The following is a 19354-nucleotide window of genomic DNA, read 5'->3' on the forward strand; positions in this document are numbered from 1 at the left end:
GACGCTAGTAAAGCCAGCTGGGCAGCTGTTCGAATCACAAACAGCTTTCACAGCAGAAACCACTCTTCCCACCTTCCCATCAGAATACTACTCTTCAGATTTCCAAAAAAGTGACTCGCATGATACATGAGGTATACCATAAAATCATGTTTTGGGGACGAAAATTTAGGGGTCGCATGATACGCGAGATCGAAGGATACGCGAGTATATACGGTATTTGTTGATGTACTTTTTCGCATTCACTGTAACTACCTACTATTCTTTTTTTCTACTATGTACGTACTGTGTACATTTCCTTGGCCGCAGAAAAATACTTTTCACTGTACTTTGTTACATGTGACAATAAATCAAATCAAATCAAGTATAAAAATATGCAGTGTTAAGTTTTCTTCTGTCAGAATTCTCACTCTTTGACTATCAGAGGGGAAAGTTTTTAAGAACAGATCCATTCTGTACATTCCTGATGATATATCTGCAGCTTTGTAAACTATATATTGGCTTTAGAGAGTTCAATTTTACATATCATTAAATGAATTGTGTTTGAAAAATTTCAGGTCTGAAAGGGGTTAATTGGAACTGTTTGTTCAGTGACGGTAATTAATGTCTCAAAGAACACTAATTATGCCACTGGGGGACTTTCGTTTTCTATTAATAAGGAATCGTTTCAATCTGTCATTTCACAATACCAGTAAGAGAATCGACACCGCGAATAAGAGGAACTAACAGCTTCACAGAGACCAAGGGAATGGGAAGCACTATTACATCATTTGATGTCCTTGTGAGGATAGAAGAGATTTATTATCCCCTGCTTGCTGTTTTTGGAGTTTTTGGTAAGGCTCAATCTCCAGGTAATAATTCTCAAAACCATGTTTTAATGTATTACTGATCTCATCAAGTGAAATCAGTAAGACAATGGCAGCAGAGTTTGATTGCTTCATTTTTATGGAGTGTAGAATTTGCGAGACCAACCAGTCATACATTGGAATATTTGAGTATAGAAGTAACATGGGTGTGAATGAGTGTTTCAGCAAGAGATAAGGTGAGGCAGAGGCAATGTTAGGTGAGGTTACACTGGTGGAAATGTACATTTTTTTAATGTCATAAAAATGAAGTCTCAAGTTAATCTCAGAAGCAAATGTTACAGCAAAATTAAGGGACTGCCTTAATCTCAAACTGTTGCCAGGTGAAGTATGGAGTGAGTGGCTGGGGAATGGAGTTTGGAGCAGGCACTGAGAACAATGGCAGCAGATCTCCCAATGTCAAGAGTAGGGGCCTGGGCTGATTAGCACACACTAGAACAGGGTCACTGCTGAATAATCAGGATCAGGAACTTTAGCTGATATGGACACAGTAACCCAGACCATGGAGCTCAATTCTGCTTTCCCCAACTGATTTTACATGTTCTGGCCTTTCTGAGATGCTGTAGCACTCAGTTGTTTTTATTAGATAATGAAACCAATTAAGCAGTGAATTGTATGTGGTTCCCTATCATGTTATTCCTGATGTCCAATTTAATCCGAAAGGCCAATTTATATTGAACAGTTTGTTTCATTGAACATCACAATAATTTCAGTCCATCTCTGGATGTAGAAACATATTTTCAAACATCCACACATATTCAGCCAAAAAGAGCTCTTTGCTCCCAGCATTGTTCCTTCCTTACAGCTAACTTAATTACGATTGTGATCCTGGCTGGTGGAAAGTGCAGTCTTTCAAAGTGTGTCACTCGCTACTTGGTGGCCATGGCAGCATCGGATCTACTGGTCGTTATCATCGATCTGATATTGAGGCACATTCCAATTCTTTATTATGTTGATTTTTTCCCTCTGCTCTTCCTCCCCATTTGTAATATCCATGCTGTCCTGCTTTATACAGCCACAGACTGTTCTGTCTGGTTCACTGTGATGTTCACCTTTGATCGGTTCATTGCCATTTGTTCCCATAAGCTGAAAAATAGCTATTGTACAAAGAAAACAGCAATTCTGGTTCTTGGAGCAGTGACTGTGCTGAGCAGTTTGAAAAACATCTTCTGGTATTTTATGTTTACAGAGCAATACTATTTTGATAATATCCCTTGGTTTTGTGATTCAGCAAACGGTGTTCTGTTTTCAATTCTATGGTCAGTAATCGAACTTGTTTATTATGTTATAACACCCGGAATCCCGTTTTTCCTGATTCTACTACTCAATGTTTTAACTGTCAGATCTATTTCATTGGCTAATAGAGCCCGCAAGAGAATACGCTGTCAAAACAGTGGAAAAGGTCCCAGTGACCAAGAGATGGAGAGCCGAAGGAAATCCATCATTTTACTGTTTGTTATCTCGGGAAATTTCATCCTGTTATGGTTTGTGTTTATGCTGTATTTTATATGGAACAGAGTGCGGTTTTTGGGATATCAGTCTGTATGGCTGCCTCGTTTTGTGCAAGAAATAGGATTCATGTTGCAGCTCCTGAGTTGCTGCACAAACACCTGTATTTATGCCGTGACCCAAACTAAGTTCAGAGAGCAGATGAAGAATGCTGTTAAGTATCCCTTTGCTGCAATTGTAAAATTGATTAAATGGTGAGAAGAAACCAAACATTTCTTGCACCACTTGCTCACTTTCAATCTTTCTCTCTCTTTCTCCAGCACTCGCTCATTCTCCTAGCCTGCTTCACCTCTATCTTTCATTCACTCACTCGCTTCCCTGTTTCATCTCGCTCTCACTTGTACACTCTTCTACATCTAAGGTTCTTTCTCTTGCTACTCAATAAGTGCGAACATAAATGCTAATTGATTCATATTCAATTTTGCACTGAACATTTTTAATATTATACATCCTGTGCAAAAAGCGGCCGGAAACTAGTGGGTGTGTCATTGTTGATTGGACATGAATTGACCAAATGGCAAACAGTGAAATATGAGCAGAAATCCAGCAGGTTGTCCTTGAAAGTAGCGTGCTGCATCAGAACGAAAAGTTGAGCACCTCAGCAGAATCTCAGTGGCCCAAGTGTCTGCAGATCCACGGCAAAATCACTGGCTCAAAGTAAAAACAGAAAGTGCTTGAAAAACCCAGCAACCCTGGCAGCATCTGTGGAGAGAGAAACATTTCAAGACCAATAGGACTCTTTCTTTTCCAACATTTTCTCTTTTATTCCAGACTTCCAGCATCTCATAATTTTGTTTATAAACTAACTGCCCACCATATTATTTTGCATTCGCCAGCCACAGGTTTTCAAATGTCATTGTGCTGATCAGTGTTCTACGGTACAGTGGAACACAGATAATGCCAATAATCCTGAAACACTGACCTGAATTGCATGGGGAGGGCCTGGCAAGGCTGGGTTTGTTTTCCATGGAGCAGAGGAGTCTGAGTGGGGACTTGACTGAGATGTATAAAATTAGTAACAAGCAAGATGGTGCCAAAGCAAGGCGACTCTCTGCGAACTCTTCCCAACAGATCCTCTTTCTATTGATCTTATAATCGTTCTAATCTTTTAAAATTAAATTCTGAGACTAACATTATTACTAACCTCTCTTTTCCCTTGTGGTGAATCATAAACCTAGTAATTCACACTGTGTTCTATTATATGTATTGTGTCTTTGTGGGCTCTGTATACGAGCCGTTGAATGGCTCTGCCCATAGGGGGAGATGAGAAGTTTGTACTGGGCTCCACCCTTGGCTCCGCCCATAACTCCTCCCACTAACCGGAAGTATAAAGCTCTGAAGTCGTGAGCCTGCTGCCAGTTCATCTCGGCGCAGGCAGGCTCTGTTGTAAGATTATTAAAACCACTGTTCACTTCCAATCACGTGTCTTGTGAATTGTGCTGATAAATTCTTTGACATCTATAACAGTGGAAGTATTCATTAACAGCAAGTTAATTATTGGCTTTCATCAGTGTCCACAGTCTTTTCTGTGTAAATTAAGCATAAGAGGACACTCCACCAGTGCACAAATTGTAGAGATATTCGTGGCACATTCGCTGACATGATGGTGCCTGGGAATGAGCAAGAAGTACTTACATGGAGAATGGGATATCGGGTAATGGCAATGCCTCTATGCTTTGATATCACTGCTCAGACATTGACTTGCATAAAGTCTTACGAATATGGTGTCATTATCGCTTTGAATCATTTCAGAACTTGAGGGTGCAGCATTTGAAGTGTTAATTGACTCTGATACACAGAATTTCAACAAGTGGTGTGTCAGGATGGAGTGATAAATCAGGCAGATTTTATGTTTATATTTTTTTCAGTGTAAGTGAGATCCCAGACTGCGGCTTTTTCGATAGTGTCTTATGAGTCCGGATCAGATTCCCAATTTTGCTCAAGATCCTGGACTAGAACTGAACTATTTGCATTTGGTAAAACTGTGAGGAAATATTGCTGCACCACAGGAGTGATAACACTGACCAGCAGCCAGCATTTATATTAAAACAAACTACAATTTTAATACAGAACTAAGCACATTAGCAACAAAGAAATAGCTTTGCAATTAACAGTCACAACATCATAGACATCATAGAATTTACAGTGCAGAAGGAGGCCATTCAGCCCATCAAGTCTGCACCGGCTCTTTGAAAGAGCACACTATCCAAGCCCACATCTCCACCCTATTCCCATAACCTAGTAACCCCACCCAACACTCTGGGCAATTTTGAACACTAAGGGCAATTTAGCATGGCCAATCCACCTAACCTGTACATCTTTGGACTGTGGGAGGAAACCAGAGCACCCGGAAGAAAACCACGCACACAAGAGGAGAGCGTGCAGACTCCACACAGACAGGTAACCAAGCCAGGAATCGAACCTGGGACCCTGGAGCTGTGTAGCAATTGTGCCAACCACCATGCTACCGTGCTGCCCATTATCTTAAATTGCTTCCTGAAACCTACCTCTACATGCCATTTAAGCAAACCCATATATTTTAAATACCACTTACGTATAAAGTTGTTAACCAGGTTTTACTTGCTTATCTTGGTGCACAGTGCTTGAAGAGAGAAACTTAACTGAAAAACATTTCTCCCCAGCTTCGTGTCTTGTAGGCAACTGGCTTTTCAGATAGACCTGTCCCTCCCATTAGTTATTTTGTTGCACTCAAAGCACATAGCATTATTTTTCCTCCTGTTACAGGATGTGCCTTGACTTAAAAAAGGACCAAACACAGTACCTCATTTTTAATCACTGCTCCCAGCACTCATACCTTTCTGTATGCATTTTAATCACAGTTTTAATAACATAACCGCAAAAATACAAACTAGAAAATCTGACAATTTCTTATATTCATCACACTGAGGAGGGGAATTTATCACCATCCTTAGGGGAATGGTGGGGTTTTACCATTGAGCAGAAGCTGAAATGGACTGGCCGTATTAATACTGTGACTACAAGCGCAGGTCAGAGGCGAGGAATCCTGTGAGTAATTCACCTCCATTGATTCCCTAAAGGCTGTTCACCATCTACAAGGTACAAGTCAGGAGTATTATTAAAAACTCTCCATTTGCCTGGATGAGTGCAGCTCCAACAACACTCAAGAACAGGACAAAGCAAGGGCGGCACAGTGGTGCAGTGGTTAGCACTGATGCCTCATGGCGCCGACGTCCCAGGTTCGATCCCGGCTCTGGGTCACTGTCCATGTGGAGTTTACACATTCTCCCCGTGTTTGCATGGGGTTCGCCCTCACAACCCAAAACGATGTGCAGGATAGGTGGATTGGCCATGCTAAATTGCCCCATAATTGAAAAAAATGAATTGGGTACTCGAAATTTATTTTAAAAAGGAAGAAAAAAAGAAAAAAGCAGCCCATCCAGAAACTTCCATTTCATCCACCACTGATGCACAGTGGTAGCCATGGGCATCATCTATAAGATGCACTGCAGGGATTCAGCAAGTTTCCTGAGACAGTACTTTTCTGCTATCATCTAGAAGGACAAGCACAGCAGACATATGGAAACACCACTACCTGGAGGTTCCTCTCCACCATTCCCTGGAGATTCCCCATACTGACTTGGAAATATATCTCCGTTTCTTCACTGTCACTGGGTCAAAATACTGGAAATCCCTCCCTAACAGCACTGTGGGTATGCCTACACCACATGGGCTGCAGTGGTTCAAGACGACAGCTCACCACCACCTTCTCAAGGGCAATTAAAGATGGAAAATAAATGTTGGCTAACCAGCGAGCTCCACATCCCGAAAATCTGGGGGTGTGTTGGACATTTTATCAACCAGTGTTGAAGTGATCAGGAACTACATTTTGGATGATGTTATCAAACAATAAGATAGTTACTACACAGAAGAGGCCATTTGGCCCATCACGGCTCTGCCACTCAATAAGAACAATTCCTCCATTGGTTCATTTTCACTGTACCCCAGCAACATTTCTCTTCAGATAATGGGCAGCATGGTAACACAAGTGGATAGCACGGTGGCTTCACAGCGGCAGGGTCCAATGTTCAATTCCCCTCTGGGTCACTGTCTGTGTGGAGTCTGCACATTCTCCCCGTGTCTGCGTGGGTTTCCTCCGGTTGCTCCGGTTTTCTCCCACAGTCCAAAGACATGCAAGTTAGGTGGATTGGCCATGATAAATTGCCTTGAGTGACCAAAAAAGGTGAGGTGGGGTTATTGGGTTACGGGGATAAGGTGGAGGTTAGGGCTTAAGTGGGTTGGTGCAGACCTGATGGGCCGAATGGCCTCCCTCCGCATTGTATGTTCATAATGATCAGTTCTCTTTTGTGAGCCATAATTTTGCCTCCACTGCACTCTCGGCAGTGTCAAGAACAAACAAAGAACAAAGAAAATTACAGCACAGGAACAGGCCCTTCGGCCCTCCCAGCCTGCGCCGATCCAGATCCTTTATCTAAATTTGTCTCCTATTTTCCAAGGTCTACTTCCCTCTGTTCCCGCCCATTCATATACCTGTCTAGATGCTTCTTAAATGATGCTATCGTGCCCGCCTCTACCACCTCCACTGGTAAAGCGTTCTAGGTACCCACCACCCTCTGCGTAAAAAACTTTCCACGCACATCTCCCTTAAACTTTCCCCCTCTCACCTTGAAATCGTGACCCCTTGTAACTGACACATCCACTCTTGGGATAAGCTTGTTGCTGTTCACCCTGTCCATACCTCTCATAATTTTGTAGACCTCAATCAGGTCCCCCCTCAACCTCCGTCTTTCCAACGAAAATAATCCTAATCTACTCAACCTTTCTTCATAGCTAGCACCCTCCATACCAGGCAACATCCTGGTGAACCTCCTCTGCACCCTCTCCAAGGCATCCACATCCTTCTGGTAATGTGGCGACCAGAACTGCACACAGTATTCCAAATGTGGCCGAATCAAAGTCCTATACAACTGTAACATGACCTGCCAACTCTTGTATTCACTACCCCATCCGATGAAGGCAAGCATGCTGTATGCCTTCTTGACCCCTCTATCAACCTGCGTTGCCACCTTCAGGGTACAATGGACCTGAACTCCCAGATCTCTCTGCACATCAATTTTCCCCAAGACCCTTCCATTGACCATATAGTCCGCTCTTGAATTTGATCTTCCAAAATGCATCACCTCGCATTTGCCTGGATTGAACTCCATCTGCCATTTCTCTGCCCAACTCTCCAATCTATCTATATTTTGTTGTATTCTCTGACAGTCCTCCTCGCTATCTGCAACTCCACCAATCTTAGTATCATCTGCAAACTTGCTAATCAGACCACCTATACCTTCCTCCAGGTCATTTATGTAGATCACAAACATCAGTGGTCCGAGCACGGATCCCTGTGGAACACCAATAGTCACCTTTCTCCATTTTGAGACACTCCCTTCCACCACTACTCTCTGTCTCCTGTTGCCCAGCCAGTTCTTTATCCATCTAGCTAGTACACCCTGAACCCCATACGACTTCACTTTTTCCATCAACCTGCCATGGGAAACCTTATCAAACGCCTTACTGTCTTTCAGATGTTAACCACTTGCTGCATAAAGCCAATTGTCCTCATTTTGTCATTGCTTCTTTTGCCTCTGCATCTCGATCCTTCCACCAATAGGAACAGTTTCTCTCTATCTACACTGTTAGCTGGAAGGGACAAATAGTTCTGCTAGTTACTTTGTCTCGTTTTTGCGAGTCTGGAGAGAAATGGTCAAAATTAATTCTAATCCCCTCAAACTGAATCCAATGTCAATACCCGAAGCAGATTTAAATTGGGTAAATTAAGGTGTCCAGTGATGTCCCAGACCTAATTGTGGACACAACATGGAGTCTTGCTGTGCAGTGAGGACCATTATTAGGTCAGCTGAGACAGTCTGGCATGATGGGCGGAATGTCCTTGGAAATAGGCAAAGGCCAATTTTGAGCAGGAAAGGCAGTGTTGAAGCTGCTGACAGCAATCCTGGCTTTTTCCACTGTATGGTCCCACACTTAAGGCAGTGCGGCATCTGATTTGCCGGTACCTCTAAGATTGGGACACCATTTATAATGGCCGTCCCAGTACAACGGAGTTCACCTGCCCTCCACCCATCCCAAGGCACTGCCAGGGCACTTCCTCCTGGAATGACCCTCTCCCCACTGAGCGCTGCACTGACCTGGATCCCTCTGGGAAGTCTGCTCTACAGTGCACATCTTGTGGGGCATCAGTCATGATTCACGCCAGTCTGCCCTCACACCAATGAGATTGGATTTTTTTGATGGGGGTATGATTCAGTCGATGGGGGCATGATATTTGCATGCCAAAGCACTCAAATGATATTTCCAACATTGTAGGTCGGAAAAGGTGTTCCATCACTGATGGGGAGGGAACAAATGTTGTCCCCATGTTCAAGAAGGGGAGTAGAGACAACCCAGGTAACAATAGACCAGTGAGCCTTACTTCTGTTGTGGGCACAGTCTTGGAAAGGTTTATAAGAGATAGGATGTATAATCATCTGGAAAGGAATAATTTGATTAGAGATAGTCAACATGGTTTTGTGAAGGGTAGGTCGTGCCTCACAAACCTTATTGAGTTCTTTGAGAAGGTGACCAAACAGGTGGATGAGGGTAAAGCAGTTGATGTGGTGTATATGGATTTCAGTAAAGCATTTAATAAGGTTCCCCACGGTAGGCTATTGCAGAAAATACGGAGGCATGGGATTAAGACCATAAGACATAGGAGCGGAAGTAAGGCCATTCGGCCCATCGAGTCCACTCCACCATTCAATCATGGTTGATTTCAACTCCATTTACCCGCTCTCTCCCCATAGCCCTTAATTCCTCGAGAAATCAAGAATTTATCAATTTCTGTCTTAAAGACACTCAATGTCCCGACCTCCACCGCCCTCTGTGGCAATGAATTCCACAGACCTACCACTCTCTGGCTGAAGAAATTTCTCCTCATCTCTGTTCTAAAGTGACTCCCTTTTATTCTAAGGCTGTGCCCCCGCGTCCTAGTCTCCCCTGCTAATGGAAACAACTTCCCTACGTCCATCCTATCCAAGCCATTCATTATCTTGTAAGTTTCTATTAGATCTCCCCTCAACCTCCTAAACTCCAATGAATATAATCCCACGATCCTCAGACGTTCATCGTATGTTAGGCCTACCATTCCTGGGATCATCCGTGTGAATCTCCGCTGGACCCGCTCCAGTGCCAGTATGTCCTTCCTGAGGTGTGGGGCCCAAAATTGCTCACAGTATTCTAAATGGGGCCTAACTAGTGCTTTATAAAGCCTCAGAAGTACATCCCTGCTTTTATATTCCACGCCTCTTGAGATAAATGACAACATTACATTTGCTTTCTTAATTACGGACTCAACCTGCAAGTTTACCTTTAGAGAATCCTGGACTAGGACTCCCGAGTCCCTTTGCACTTTAGCATTATGAATTTTGTCACCGTTTAGAAAATAGTCCATGCCTCTATTCTTTTTTCCAAAGTGCAAGACCTCGCACTTGCCCACGTTGAATTTCATCAGCCACTTCTTGGACCATTCTCCTAAACTGTCTAAATCTTTCTGCAGCCTCCCCACCTCCTCAATACTACCTGCCCCTCCACCTATCTTTGTATCATCGGCAAACTTGGCCAGAATGCCCCCAGTCCCGTCATCTAGATCGTTAATATATAAAGAGAACAGCTGTGGCCCCAACACTGAACCCTGCGGGACACCACTTGTCACCGGTTGCCATTCCGAAAAAGAACCTTTTATCCCAACTCTCTGCCTTCTGTCTGACAGCCAATCGTCAATCCATGTTAGTACCTTGCCTCGAATACCATGGGCCCTTATTTTACTCAGCAGTCTCCCGTGAGGATTCAGGGTGATTTAACAGTTTGGATCAGAAATTGGCTAGCTGGAAGAAGACAAAGGGTGGTGGTTGATGGAAATGTTCAGACTGGTGTCCAGTTACTAGTGATGTATGACAAGGATCTGTTTTGGGGCCGCTGCTGTTTGTCATTTTTATAAATGACCTGGAGGAGTGCGTAGAAGGATGGGTGAGTAAATTTGCAGATGACACTAAAGTCGGTGGAATTGTGGACAGTGCAGAAGGATGTTACAAGTTACAGAGGGACATAGATAAGCTGCAGAGCTGGGCTGACAGGTGGCAAATGGAGTTTAATGCAGAAAAGTGTGAGGTGATTCATTTTGGAAGGAATAACAGGAAGACAGAGTACTGGGCTAATGGTAAGATTCTTGGTAGTGTGGATGAGCAGAGAGATTTTGGTGTCCATGTCCATAGATCCCTGAAAGTTGCCACCCAGGTTGAGAGGGTTGTTAAGAAGGCGTACGGTGTGTTAGCTTTTATTGGTAGAGGAATTGAGTTTCTGAGCCATGAGGTCATATTGCAGTTGTACAAAGCTCTGGTGCGGCCGCATTTGGAGTATTGTGTGCAGTTCTGGTCGTCACATTATAGGAAGGATGTGGAAGCATTGGAAAGGGTGCAGAGGAGATTTACCAGGATGTTGCCTGGTATGGAGGGAAGATCTTATGAGGGAAGGCTGAGGGACTTGAGGCTGTTTTCGTTAGAGAGAAGAAGGTTAAGAGGTGACTTAATTGAGGCATACAAGATGATCAGAGGATTAGATAGGGTGGACATTGAGAGCCTTTTTCATCGGATGGTGATGTCTAGCACGAGGGGACATAGCTTTAAATTGAGGGGAGTTAGATACAGGACAGATGTCAGAGGTAGGTTCTTTACTCAGAGAGTAGTAAGGGCGTGGAATGCCCTGCCTGCAACAGTAGTGGACTCGCCAACAATAAACGCATTCAAATGGTCATTGGACAGGCATATGGACGATAAGGGAATAGTGTAGATGGGCTTTAGAGGGGTTTCACAGGTCGGCGCAACATCGAGGGCCGAAGGGCCTGTACTGCGCTGTGATGTTCTATGTTCTATAATAATCACATCTTGTGTTTACATTGGCATGAACATGATGAAATGAAAAATGAAAATTGCTTATTGTCACGAGTAGGCTTCAATAAAGTTACTGTGAAAATCCCCTAGTCGCCACATTCCGGCGCCTGTCCAGGGAGGCTAGTACGGGAATACGAACCGTGCTGCTGGCCTGCTTGGTCTGCTTTAAAAGCCAGCGATTTAGCCCAGTGTGCTAAACCAGCCTCTGATTTGGAACTCCTCTCAAGATTTTCCACTCACAACCCTGAACGCGTCTGGTGAAAATGGGAGAAGAAAACCCCATACTATGTTCTTTAATATAAACGGATAGAGTACAGACCAGGTACTGTGATTGTCCCCTCAAATCCAGAAATAGAATCTTTATCTGTGATCACTGAAATCTGGAGGAGGGGGTGTGATAAAGTGATTATGGTTGGGAAGCATGGTTTACACTTCACTCAGAAGTTAGGGCCGCTGTTATTCCTACCTGGCTCAAGATGGACATCAGTAGGGCAGCACGGTGGCCTAGTGGTTAGCACAACCGCCTCACGGCGCTGAGGTCCCAGGTTCGATCCCGGCTCTGGGTCACTGTCCGTGTGGAGTTTGCACATTCTCCCCGTGTCTGCGTGGGTTTTGCCCCCACAACCCAAAAATGTGCAGAGTAGGTGGATTGGCCACGCTAAATTGCCCCTTAATTGGAAAAAATAATTGGGTAATCTAAATTTATTAAAGAAAGAAAAAAAAAAAGATGGACATCAGTAGTGTTAGCCTCATTGGGGCGCTTTTATGAGTCTAAGGAACTGTTTTTCTAACCTTTTTGCTCGGGACCCATTTTTACCAACCGGCCATCTTTCGTGATCCACGCTGGCTGACCTTCACAACCCATGCCAGCCGACCGTCACGAGCCGTACCAGCCAACCTTCGCCACCCGAACATCGCGACCCACCATTTTTGATTACCTTCAATGCAACAGGTGAGCCTGCTTGGTCCTCACAATCTCACTTGCTTTGTCATTCCATGTTATATTTCTGCGAAAGACTTCAGCCGATGATTTAAGTTCTCACGGCATCACCTGGAAAAAATCAAGAGGCTTGTTCTCGAACTCGTCTTCAAATGCCTTTGAAGTTTTGAGGGTTTTAAACTTTCATTTGGTAGTAGTTCGCTGCATATAACACACATGTGCTTTGCATCTTGATTTGCACTGGCAGAATTAATAAAACCATAACTCAAAAAATAATTTTTATACTGCTTTGATCCTAATTTCAGCTTCTTCTTAATGGGCTGTTCACCAGAGGCTCTGGAGCTCACACCACCACTGCTTTGTCCTGCTGTGAATTCTCTGCCGCTCTCTCCAGCAGATTTAGTTGTGAGATCCTGACCTTTGTCTCTCTGGCCCTCTCTTCCTTATTACGAAACAATCCACTTTAAATTGTTCAGTCCTGTTGCTTGCTTGCTGCTAACAAAATGGAGGAATCTCTCTTCAGCCCAGGGCACGTGACGTCAATATGCAGGACGCATTACCTGCTCTCAGCCGCCACTCCAGGCAGGAAGACTACATCGATTTAAATAAAAAATCTGCTCCTGGGTCAGCATGCTGTCATCAGGAGGAGGTGATCTGCCCACACTGGGCTCGGGGCCTGCGCTCTGCTGAGGGGGCACACATGCGCGGATCGGCCAAAATTCTGAAAGACGATTGCGGATGGCTTTTTTAAAACACATGGCTGTTGGGCACTATTTCCCATGATCGGAAACGCCGCGATGAATGGCCTTGCGAAACACCCAACACCCACCCATTACTCACCCGCTGGTCAAAGGCATAAGATCCTCATGAAAATCTGTTGGCTTTTTTTCCCAAAAGGCTGGTGGTTCTGTACAGATGTTCCGTACTGAATGTGAGGCGCAGACACAAGACAATCCAAAGGGCATTAAACCAGGCCACCATATCCAGTGACAATTAAGGCTGATAGCTTGGCCACTCTATACAGTCACCCTCATGTGACATGAGGAGGTAAAACCGCTGATTCATCCAACCAATCGGACTCAGCAAACTGTTCATAATTCCGGGGGGAGGGAGGGGGAGGACAGTCTAAATATTCTGAAAAATAAACCTTTTAAGGTTTAACCCACAATCCTATTAATTTCCTGCCCAACAATCTCTCTAAAATCGCAAAGGATTTTGTTTTGGAACTTTTCACTGGCCTGTAGTTTCCCATTATTGCCACTGAGAAAACAATTAATACATTCCTTCATTATTATATCTTAATTTTATTCTTTAACCATCATTTCCCTTTAGCAGAACCCAGCACTTGGCTCCTATGGAACTCTCCCTTAGATTGACTCGGCCCCTAATGGCCATGGACCCACCCCCAAATTGATTTCATCAAGGTTTATGACCTTGACAGGACGTCAGTATTACCTGGTTGTCAGACAAAGTTACCAGATGGGTGGATGTGTTCCTCTATAAACATAAAACAGCGACCGCAGCAACCCAGGTCTTACTGTGTGAGTTATCCTGCACAGAATACTTATCTAGTATAGCTACCAGAGATAGTTTTTCACAGCTAAAATCTTTGTCGGATCATTGAAATTGATGGAAATACCATAAAAGTTACATATTAATTCATAAGAACAGAAGAACTAGGAGCATGAGTAGACCATCTGGCCCCTCATGCCTGCTCCAACATTCAATAAGGTCATGGCTGATCTTTTGAGGACTCAGCTCCTCTTACCCTCCTGCCCACAAAGTTAGCCCCACAGCCCTTAAAGATAGTGGAGCAGCTCAATGACCTTTTGAAAACAGTGTTGAAAAATATTTGTTCAATACACCCCACGCAATGGGTTACAGTGCTCTCTATGTAGCTGATGGTGATTGTATCAACACTCACCTCGCTCCACCATTATTTCCTGGACTGGCCATATTAATGCCTACCCTGAGGTATGTGGTAATACACAATATGGTGTCAATGTTAAGGGGATTAGTAGATAATATCTGACTTAGAAAATCTAACTCCGACCCACCACGAAAGCACATGAAAATCTAATGCTAGCTAAGGTAGTTGTTCAAAAAACTATCATATCATGACAACAAGTGCTGGATCAATTAATGCAAAGAAATACAAACTGTTAGCGACAGCGGTAACCTTCCCACCTCTGTATGTCGGTATTGAAAGAACACTGAGCTTCACCATTAATTTGAAATCCACATATGGGAGTGTTTTCAAGGACAGGAGCAAGCAAACATTCAACTGGATGGAGCACAGGCAGCACGGTGGTGTAGTGAGTAGCACTGCTGCCTCACGGCGTCGAGATCCCAAGTTTGATCCCCGGCTCTGAGTTTGCACATACTCCCCGTGTTTCGTAGAGTTTCGCCCCCACAACCCAAAGATGTGCAGGATAGGTGGATTGACCACTCTAAATTGCCCCTTAATTGGAAAAAATTAATTCGGTACTCTAAATTTATACAAAAAAAAAACTGGATGGAGCACTATTCCAAGCTACACTCATGTGAGACAGATGTGTCAATGTTTGCCACCTGGTAATAGCTTTTGTGTGATCCAAGGGCAGTTGGGAGGCTTGCTTACTGCTGAGAGTGGGCCTGAGAGTGAATATAGTACCATAGAATCTTACAGTGTGGAAGGAGGGCATTTGGCCTACCAAGTCTGCAACAACTGGACTTGCGCAGATCAGCTGGTGGGGGTATTCGCAGACATCTTCAACCTCGCTTTACAACAATCTAATCTGCATCAAGAAGACGACCATCACCCCTGTCCCAAAGAAACGCCAAGCAGCATGCCTTAATGACTCTCGTCCAGTGGCTCTCACATCCATCATTATGAAGTGCTTCGAAAGGTTAGTCATGGCATGAATCAACTCCAGCATCTCGGATTGCCTTGATCCACTACAATTCGCCTACCACTGCGACAGGTTCACAGCAATCGCCATTTCCCTGGCCCTGCACTCAAAACTGGAAAACCTAAATAACAAAGACACCTATGTCAGACTCCTATTTACTGACTACAGCTCAGCCTTCAACACTATTATTCCTACAAAACTCGTCCCCAAACTCCGTGGCCTGGGCCTCGGCTCCTCCCTCTGCGGCTAGATCCTGAAATTCCTAACCCACAGACCACAATCAGTAAGGATAGGCAACAGCACCTTCTCCACGATCATCCTCAACACCGGTGCCCCACAAGGCTGTGTCCTCAGCCCTCGGCTATACTCCTTATACACCTTTGACAGTGTGGCTAAATTTCCCTCCAACTCAATTTTCAAATTTGCTGATGACACCACCGTTGTGGATCGGATTTCAAACAATGACGAGATAGAGTACAGGAATGAGATAGAGAATCTGGTGAACTGGTGCGACTATAATCTCTCCCTCAATGTCAACAAAACAAAGGAGATTGTCATTGACTTCACAGTGACTTCATTTGAAGTCTACTTGTGACAATAAGCGATTTTCATTTCAAGAAGTGTAGAGGAGAACATGGCCCTTTCTACATCAACGGGAACGAAGTAGAGAGGGTCGAGAGCTTCAAGTTTTAGTCGTCCAGATTACCAACAACCAGTTCTGGTCCCCCCCATGCCGACACTATTGTTAAGAGAGCCCACCAAAGACTCTACTTTCTCAGAAGACTAAGGAAATTTGGCATGTCAGCTACGGCTCTCACCAACTTTTATAGATGCACCATTGAAAGCATTCTTTCTGGTTGCATCACAGCTTGGTATGGTTCCTGCTCTGCCCAAGACTGCAGGAAACTGCAAAAGTTCGTGAATGTAGCAATCATGCAAACCAGCCTCCCATCCATTGACTCTGTCTATAATTCCCGCTGCCTCGGAAAGGCAACCAGCATAATGAAGGGCCCCACGCACCCCGACATACTCTCTCCCACCTTCTTCCGTCAGGAAAAAGATACAAAGGTTTGAGGTCACGTACCAACCGACTCAAGAACAGCTTCTTCCCTGTTGCCATCAGACTTTTGAATGAAACTACCCCGATTTAAATTGATCTTTTCTCTAGTTATGACTGTAACATTACATTCTATAGTCTCTGCTTCCTTCCCTATGTACAATATGCATTGTTTGTATAGCATTCAAGAAACAACATTTTTCACTGTTTACTAATACATGTGACAATAATAAATCAAATCAAGTCAAACCCTCTCCCCGTTACCCCATCTAACTTGCACAGATTTTGGACACTAACCTGCCCCCACCACACCTGCATTCCAGACCTTAATCACTTGAATGAAGAAGTTTGTTCTCACATCATATTTTCTTCTTTTGCAAATCACTTTAAATCTGTTCAGTCTTGTTTTATGAGTGGGGACAGTTTCTCCCTGTCTACTCTGTCCAGACTCCTCATGATATTGAGCTTCTCTATTAAATATTCTCTTAGCATTCTTCTCTCCAAGAAGTACAGTCCCAACCTTTATCCTCACAACTGAAATTTTAATCTCTGAAATTATTCTTGCATTCTTCTTCTGAACTCTCTCCATTGCGTTCACATCCTTCCTATAGGGTGGCACCCAGAACTGTACACAATATTCCAGCCGAGGTATAGCCAGAGTCTTGTCTAAGTTCAGCATAACCTCCTTGCTCTTGTACTCTTTGCCTCTATCAATATGTGTTATTAACAGCTCTCCCCACCTGCTCTTCCACCTTCAATCATCTATGCACATATAAGTCTCCGTTCATTCACCCCCTTAACAACTGTGCCTCTTACTTTACATTGTCTGTCCATGTTCTCCCTACTAAAATGTATCACCTCACACTTCTCTGTGTTGAACTTAATTTGCCGCCTATCTGTCTATTCCATCAACTTGGCTATGTCCTTTCCACATATGAATAAAATTCTAGCTCATGGAATTAAAATGGGAAGAGCCTCAAAATTTAGGACTGAGCTTAGGAGGAACTTCTTCACCCAAAGGGTTGTGAATCTATGGAATTTCCTGCCCAGTGAAGCAGTTGAGGCTCCTTCATTAAATTTTTTCAAGATAAAGATAGATCGTATTTTGAGGAATAAAGGGTTATGGTGTTCGGGCGGGAAAGTGGAGCTGAGTCCACAAAAGATAAGCCATGATCTCATTGAATGGCGGAGCAGGCTCAAAGGGCCAGATGGCCGACTCCTGCTCCGAGTTCTTATGTTCTTAAATCACTTAGATAAGAAATTGACTGAATGCAGGAAACAGAGGAGTCATAAATGGGTGTTTTTCAGATTGGAGGAAGATTTTTAATGGAATTTCCCAGGGGTTAGTATTGGGACCTTCTGTGTAGATCTGAGTTAACCACACTCTACATGCAATTTATATATGGACCCTCTCGATGTGGAATTAAAATACAGTCACTCTCCATACAATAGTTACCACATAGTCGGGGAAGAACTCCTACTTTTTGTTAATTCATTTACACTGTGCTCCCTGTCGCCTTGGATTGCTCCTCATGAGGCTAAGTCATCCAGTCACTGTTGCACTGCAGAGGCTACATTCACAGGACTCTCTGATCCATTGCTGAGACAGTGATGTACCAAGTACAGGGTTACTGAAGTACATGATGTACCTTAAGTATAAGTGCCAGAACAACCTATTCAAAGTGTCGGTCTTTAGTGACTATGATTTTACCACTGTAGTGCCCAATGATGCAAGAGAAAGACTTGAGTAACAACGTAAGAGCTTAACTGAAGCCTTTTGTGATATAAATTTGAAGCCAACAGTCTCCCAGTCAAATTGCCTCAGGACCTTTTTTTAATTACAGTTAAGTCCCACTCTTCTTGACTTTCTGTTTCACGCATTTACTTATCTGTGCAAATTTCTTTATCCGCCAGTTCACCCACTGTAGTCCCAAATGTTCACTTATCCAGGTTTTAAACATAAAAAATAGAAGGTGACTTTAGAAAATGGCGAAAGAAATAGAAAAAACACCAAAATAAAGTTAAACAAAGGAAGGCACTTTTTTATTCTTTCACTGAATGTGGGCACCAATGGCTGGGCGAGCATTTGTTGCCTCCCTAAATTGCACTTAAACGTTCAGAAAGTGGTTAAGAGTCAACCACATTGCTATGGATCTAGAGTTACATGGAGGCCAGACCAGGTTGGTTTCCTTCCATAGAACCATAAAATTCCTGCAGTGCAAAAGAAGGCCACTCAGCTCATCGAGTTTGCACTGACCCTCTGAAAGAGCAGCCTACCTCGGCCCACCTCCACGCCCTTTCCCCATAACCCCACAAATTGATCATGGCCAATCCACCTAACCTGCACTTCTATGGACTGTGGGAGGAATCCAGAACACCCGGAGGAAGCCCACACAGGCATGGGAAGAAATGCAAACTCCACACAGCCAGTCACCCAAGGCCGGAATTGAACCCGGTCTCTGGCGCTGTGAGGCAGCAGTGAACCAGATAGAATTTTGTACAATAATCATCAATGGTGTCATGGTCATCATTAGACATTTAATTCCAGATTTTTACTGAGTTAAATTTTATCATCTGTCGTGGTGGGATTTGAACCCAGGTCCCCTTAGAATAACACTGGTCTCTCTTTATCATAAGGCCAGTGACAATGCCAAATTTCTCTCTAAATTTATTAAAAGCAAAGGCTGGGATTTTCCAACCCCGCTGTGGCAGGACCTGCCACAGGGGGATGCGGCCTGCCAGCCAAAAGACCATTGACTTTCAGCAGGACCAGGTGATCCTGATAGCATTACATCCTGCCTTTGATCTATTGTATGTGTGAAATGTTAGGATGGCTGGATCCTTTCTAATCGACTCCCATTGTGAAGTATATCTGTCATTTGCGAGTTTGCAGTTTGTGAGGTTCAACAGGACCGTAACGCCGGCAAACGGCAGTCTTCATTGTAAACCTTGAAAAAAGCACAAATGATGCCCTGACAAATTGTTGTGCCCTCATTTAAGAAGGGCTGCAAAGAAAAACCTGGGAGTTATAGACTGGTAAGCCTAACATCAGTGGTGGGTAGGTTACCAGAGAGGATTCTGAGGGATAAGATACACAGGCATTTGGG

At 43.8% G+C, this 19354-nt stretch overlaps 1 protein-coding gene across 1 annotated transcript in view; it reads left to right on the top strand.

The window, feature by feature from the left end:
- Window positions 1–753: 753 nt before the first annotated feature.
- LOC119957026 (EEF1A lysine methyltransferase 3-like) overlaps window positions 754–19354 on the top strand; it is a 129097-nt gene continuing 110496 nt past the window's right edge. Inside the window, exon 1 of the mRNA XM_038784610.1 lies at window positions 754–830. The gene's annotated coding sequence lies outside the window, so the exon portion shown is untranslated. The remainder of the gene's footprint in view (window positions 831–19354) is intronic.

This window comes from Scyliorhinus canicula, chromosome 25 (assembly GCF_902713615.1).
Source record: "Scyliorhinus canicula chromosome 25, sScyCan1.1, whole genome shotgun sequence".
NCBI classification, from domain to species: Eukaryota; Metazoa; Chordata; class Chondrichthyes; order Carcharhiniformes; family Scyliorhinidae; genus Scyliorhinus; species Scyliorhinus canicula.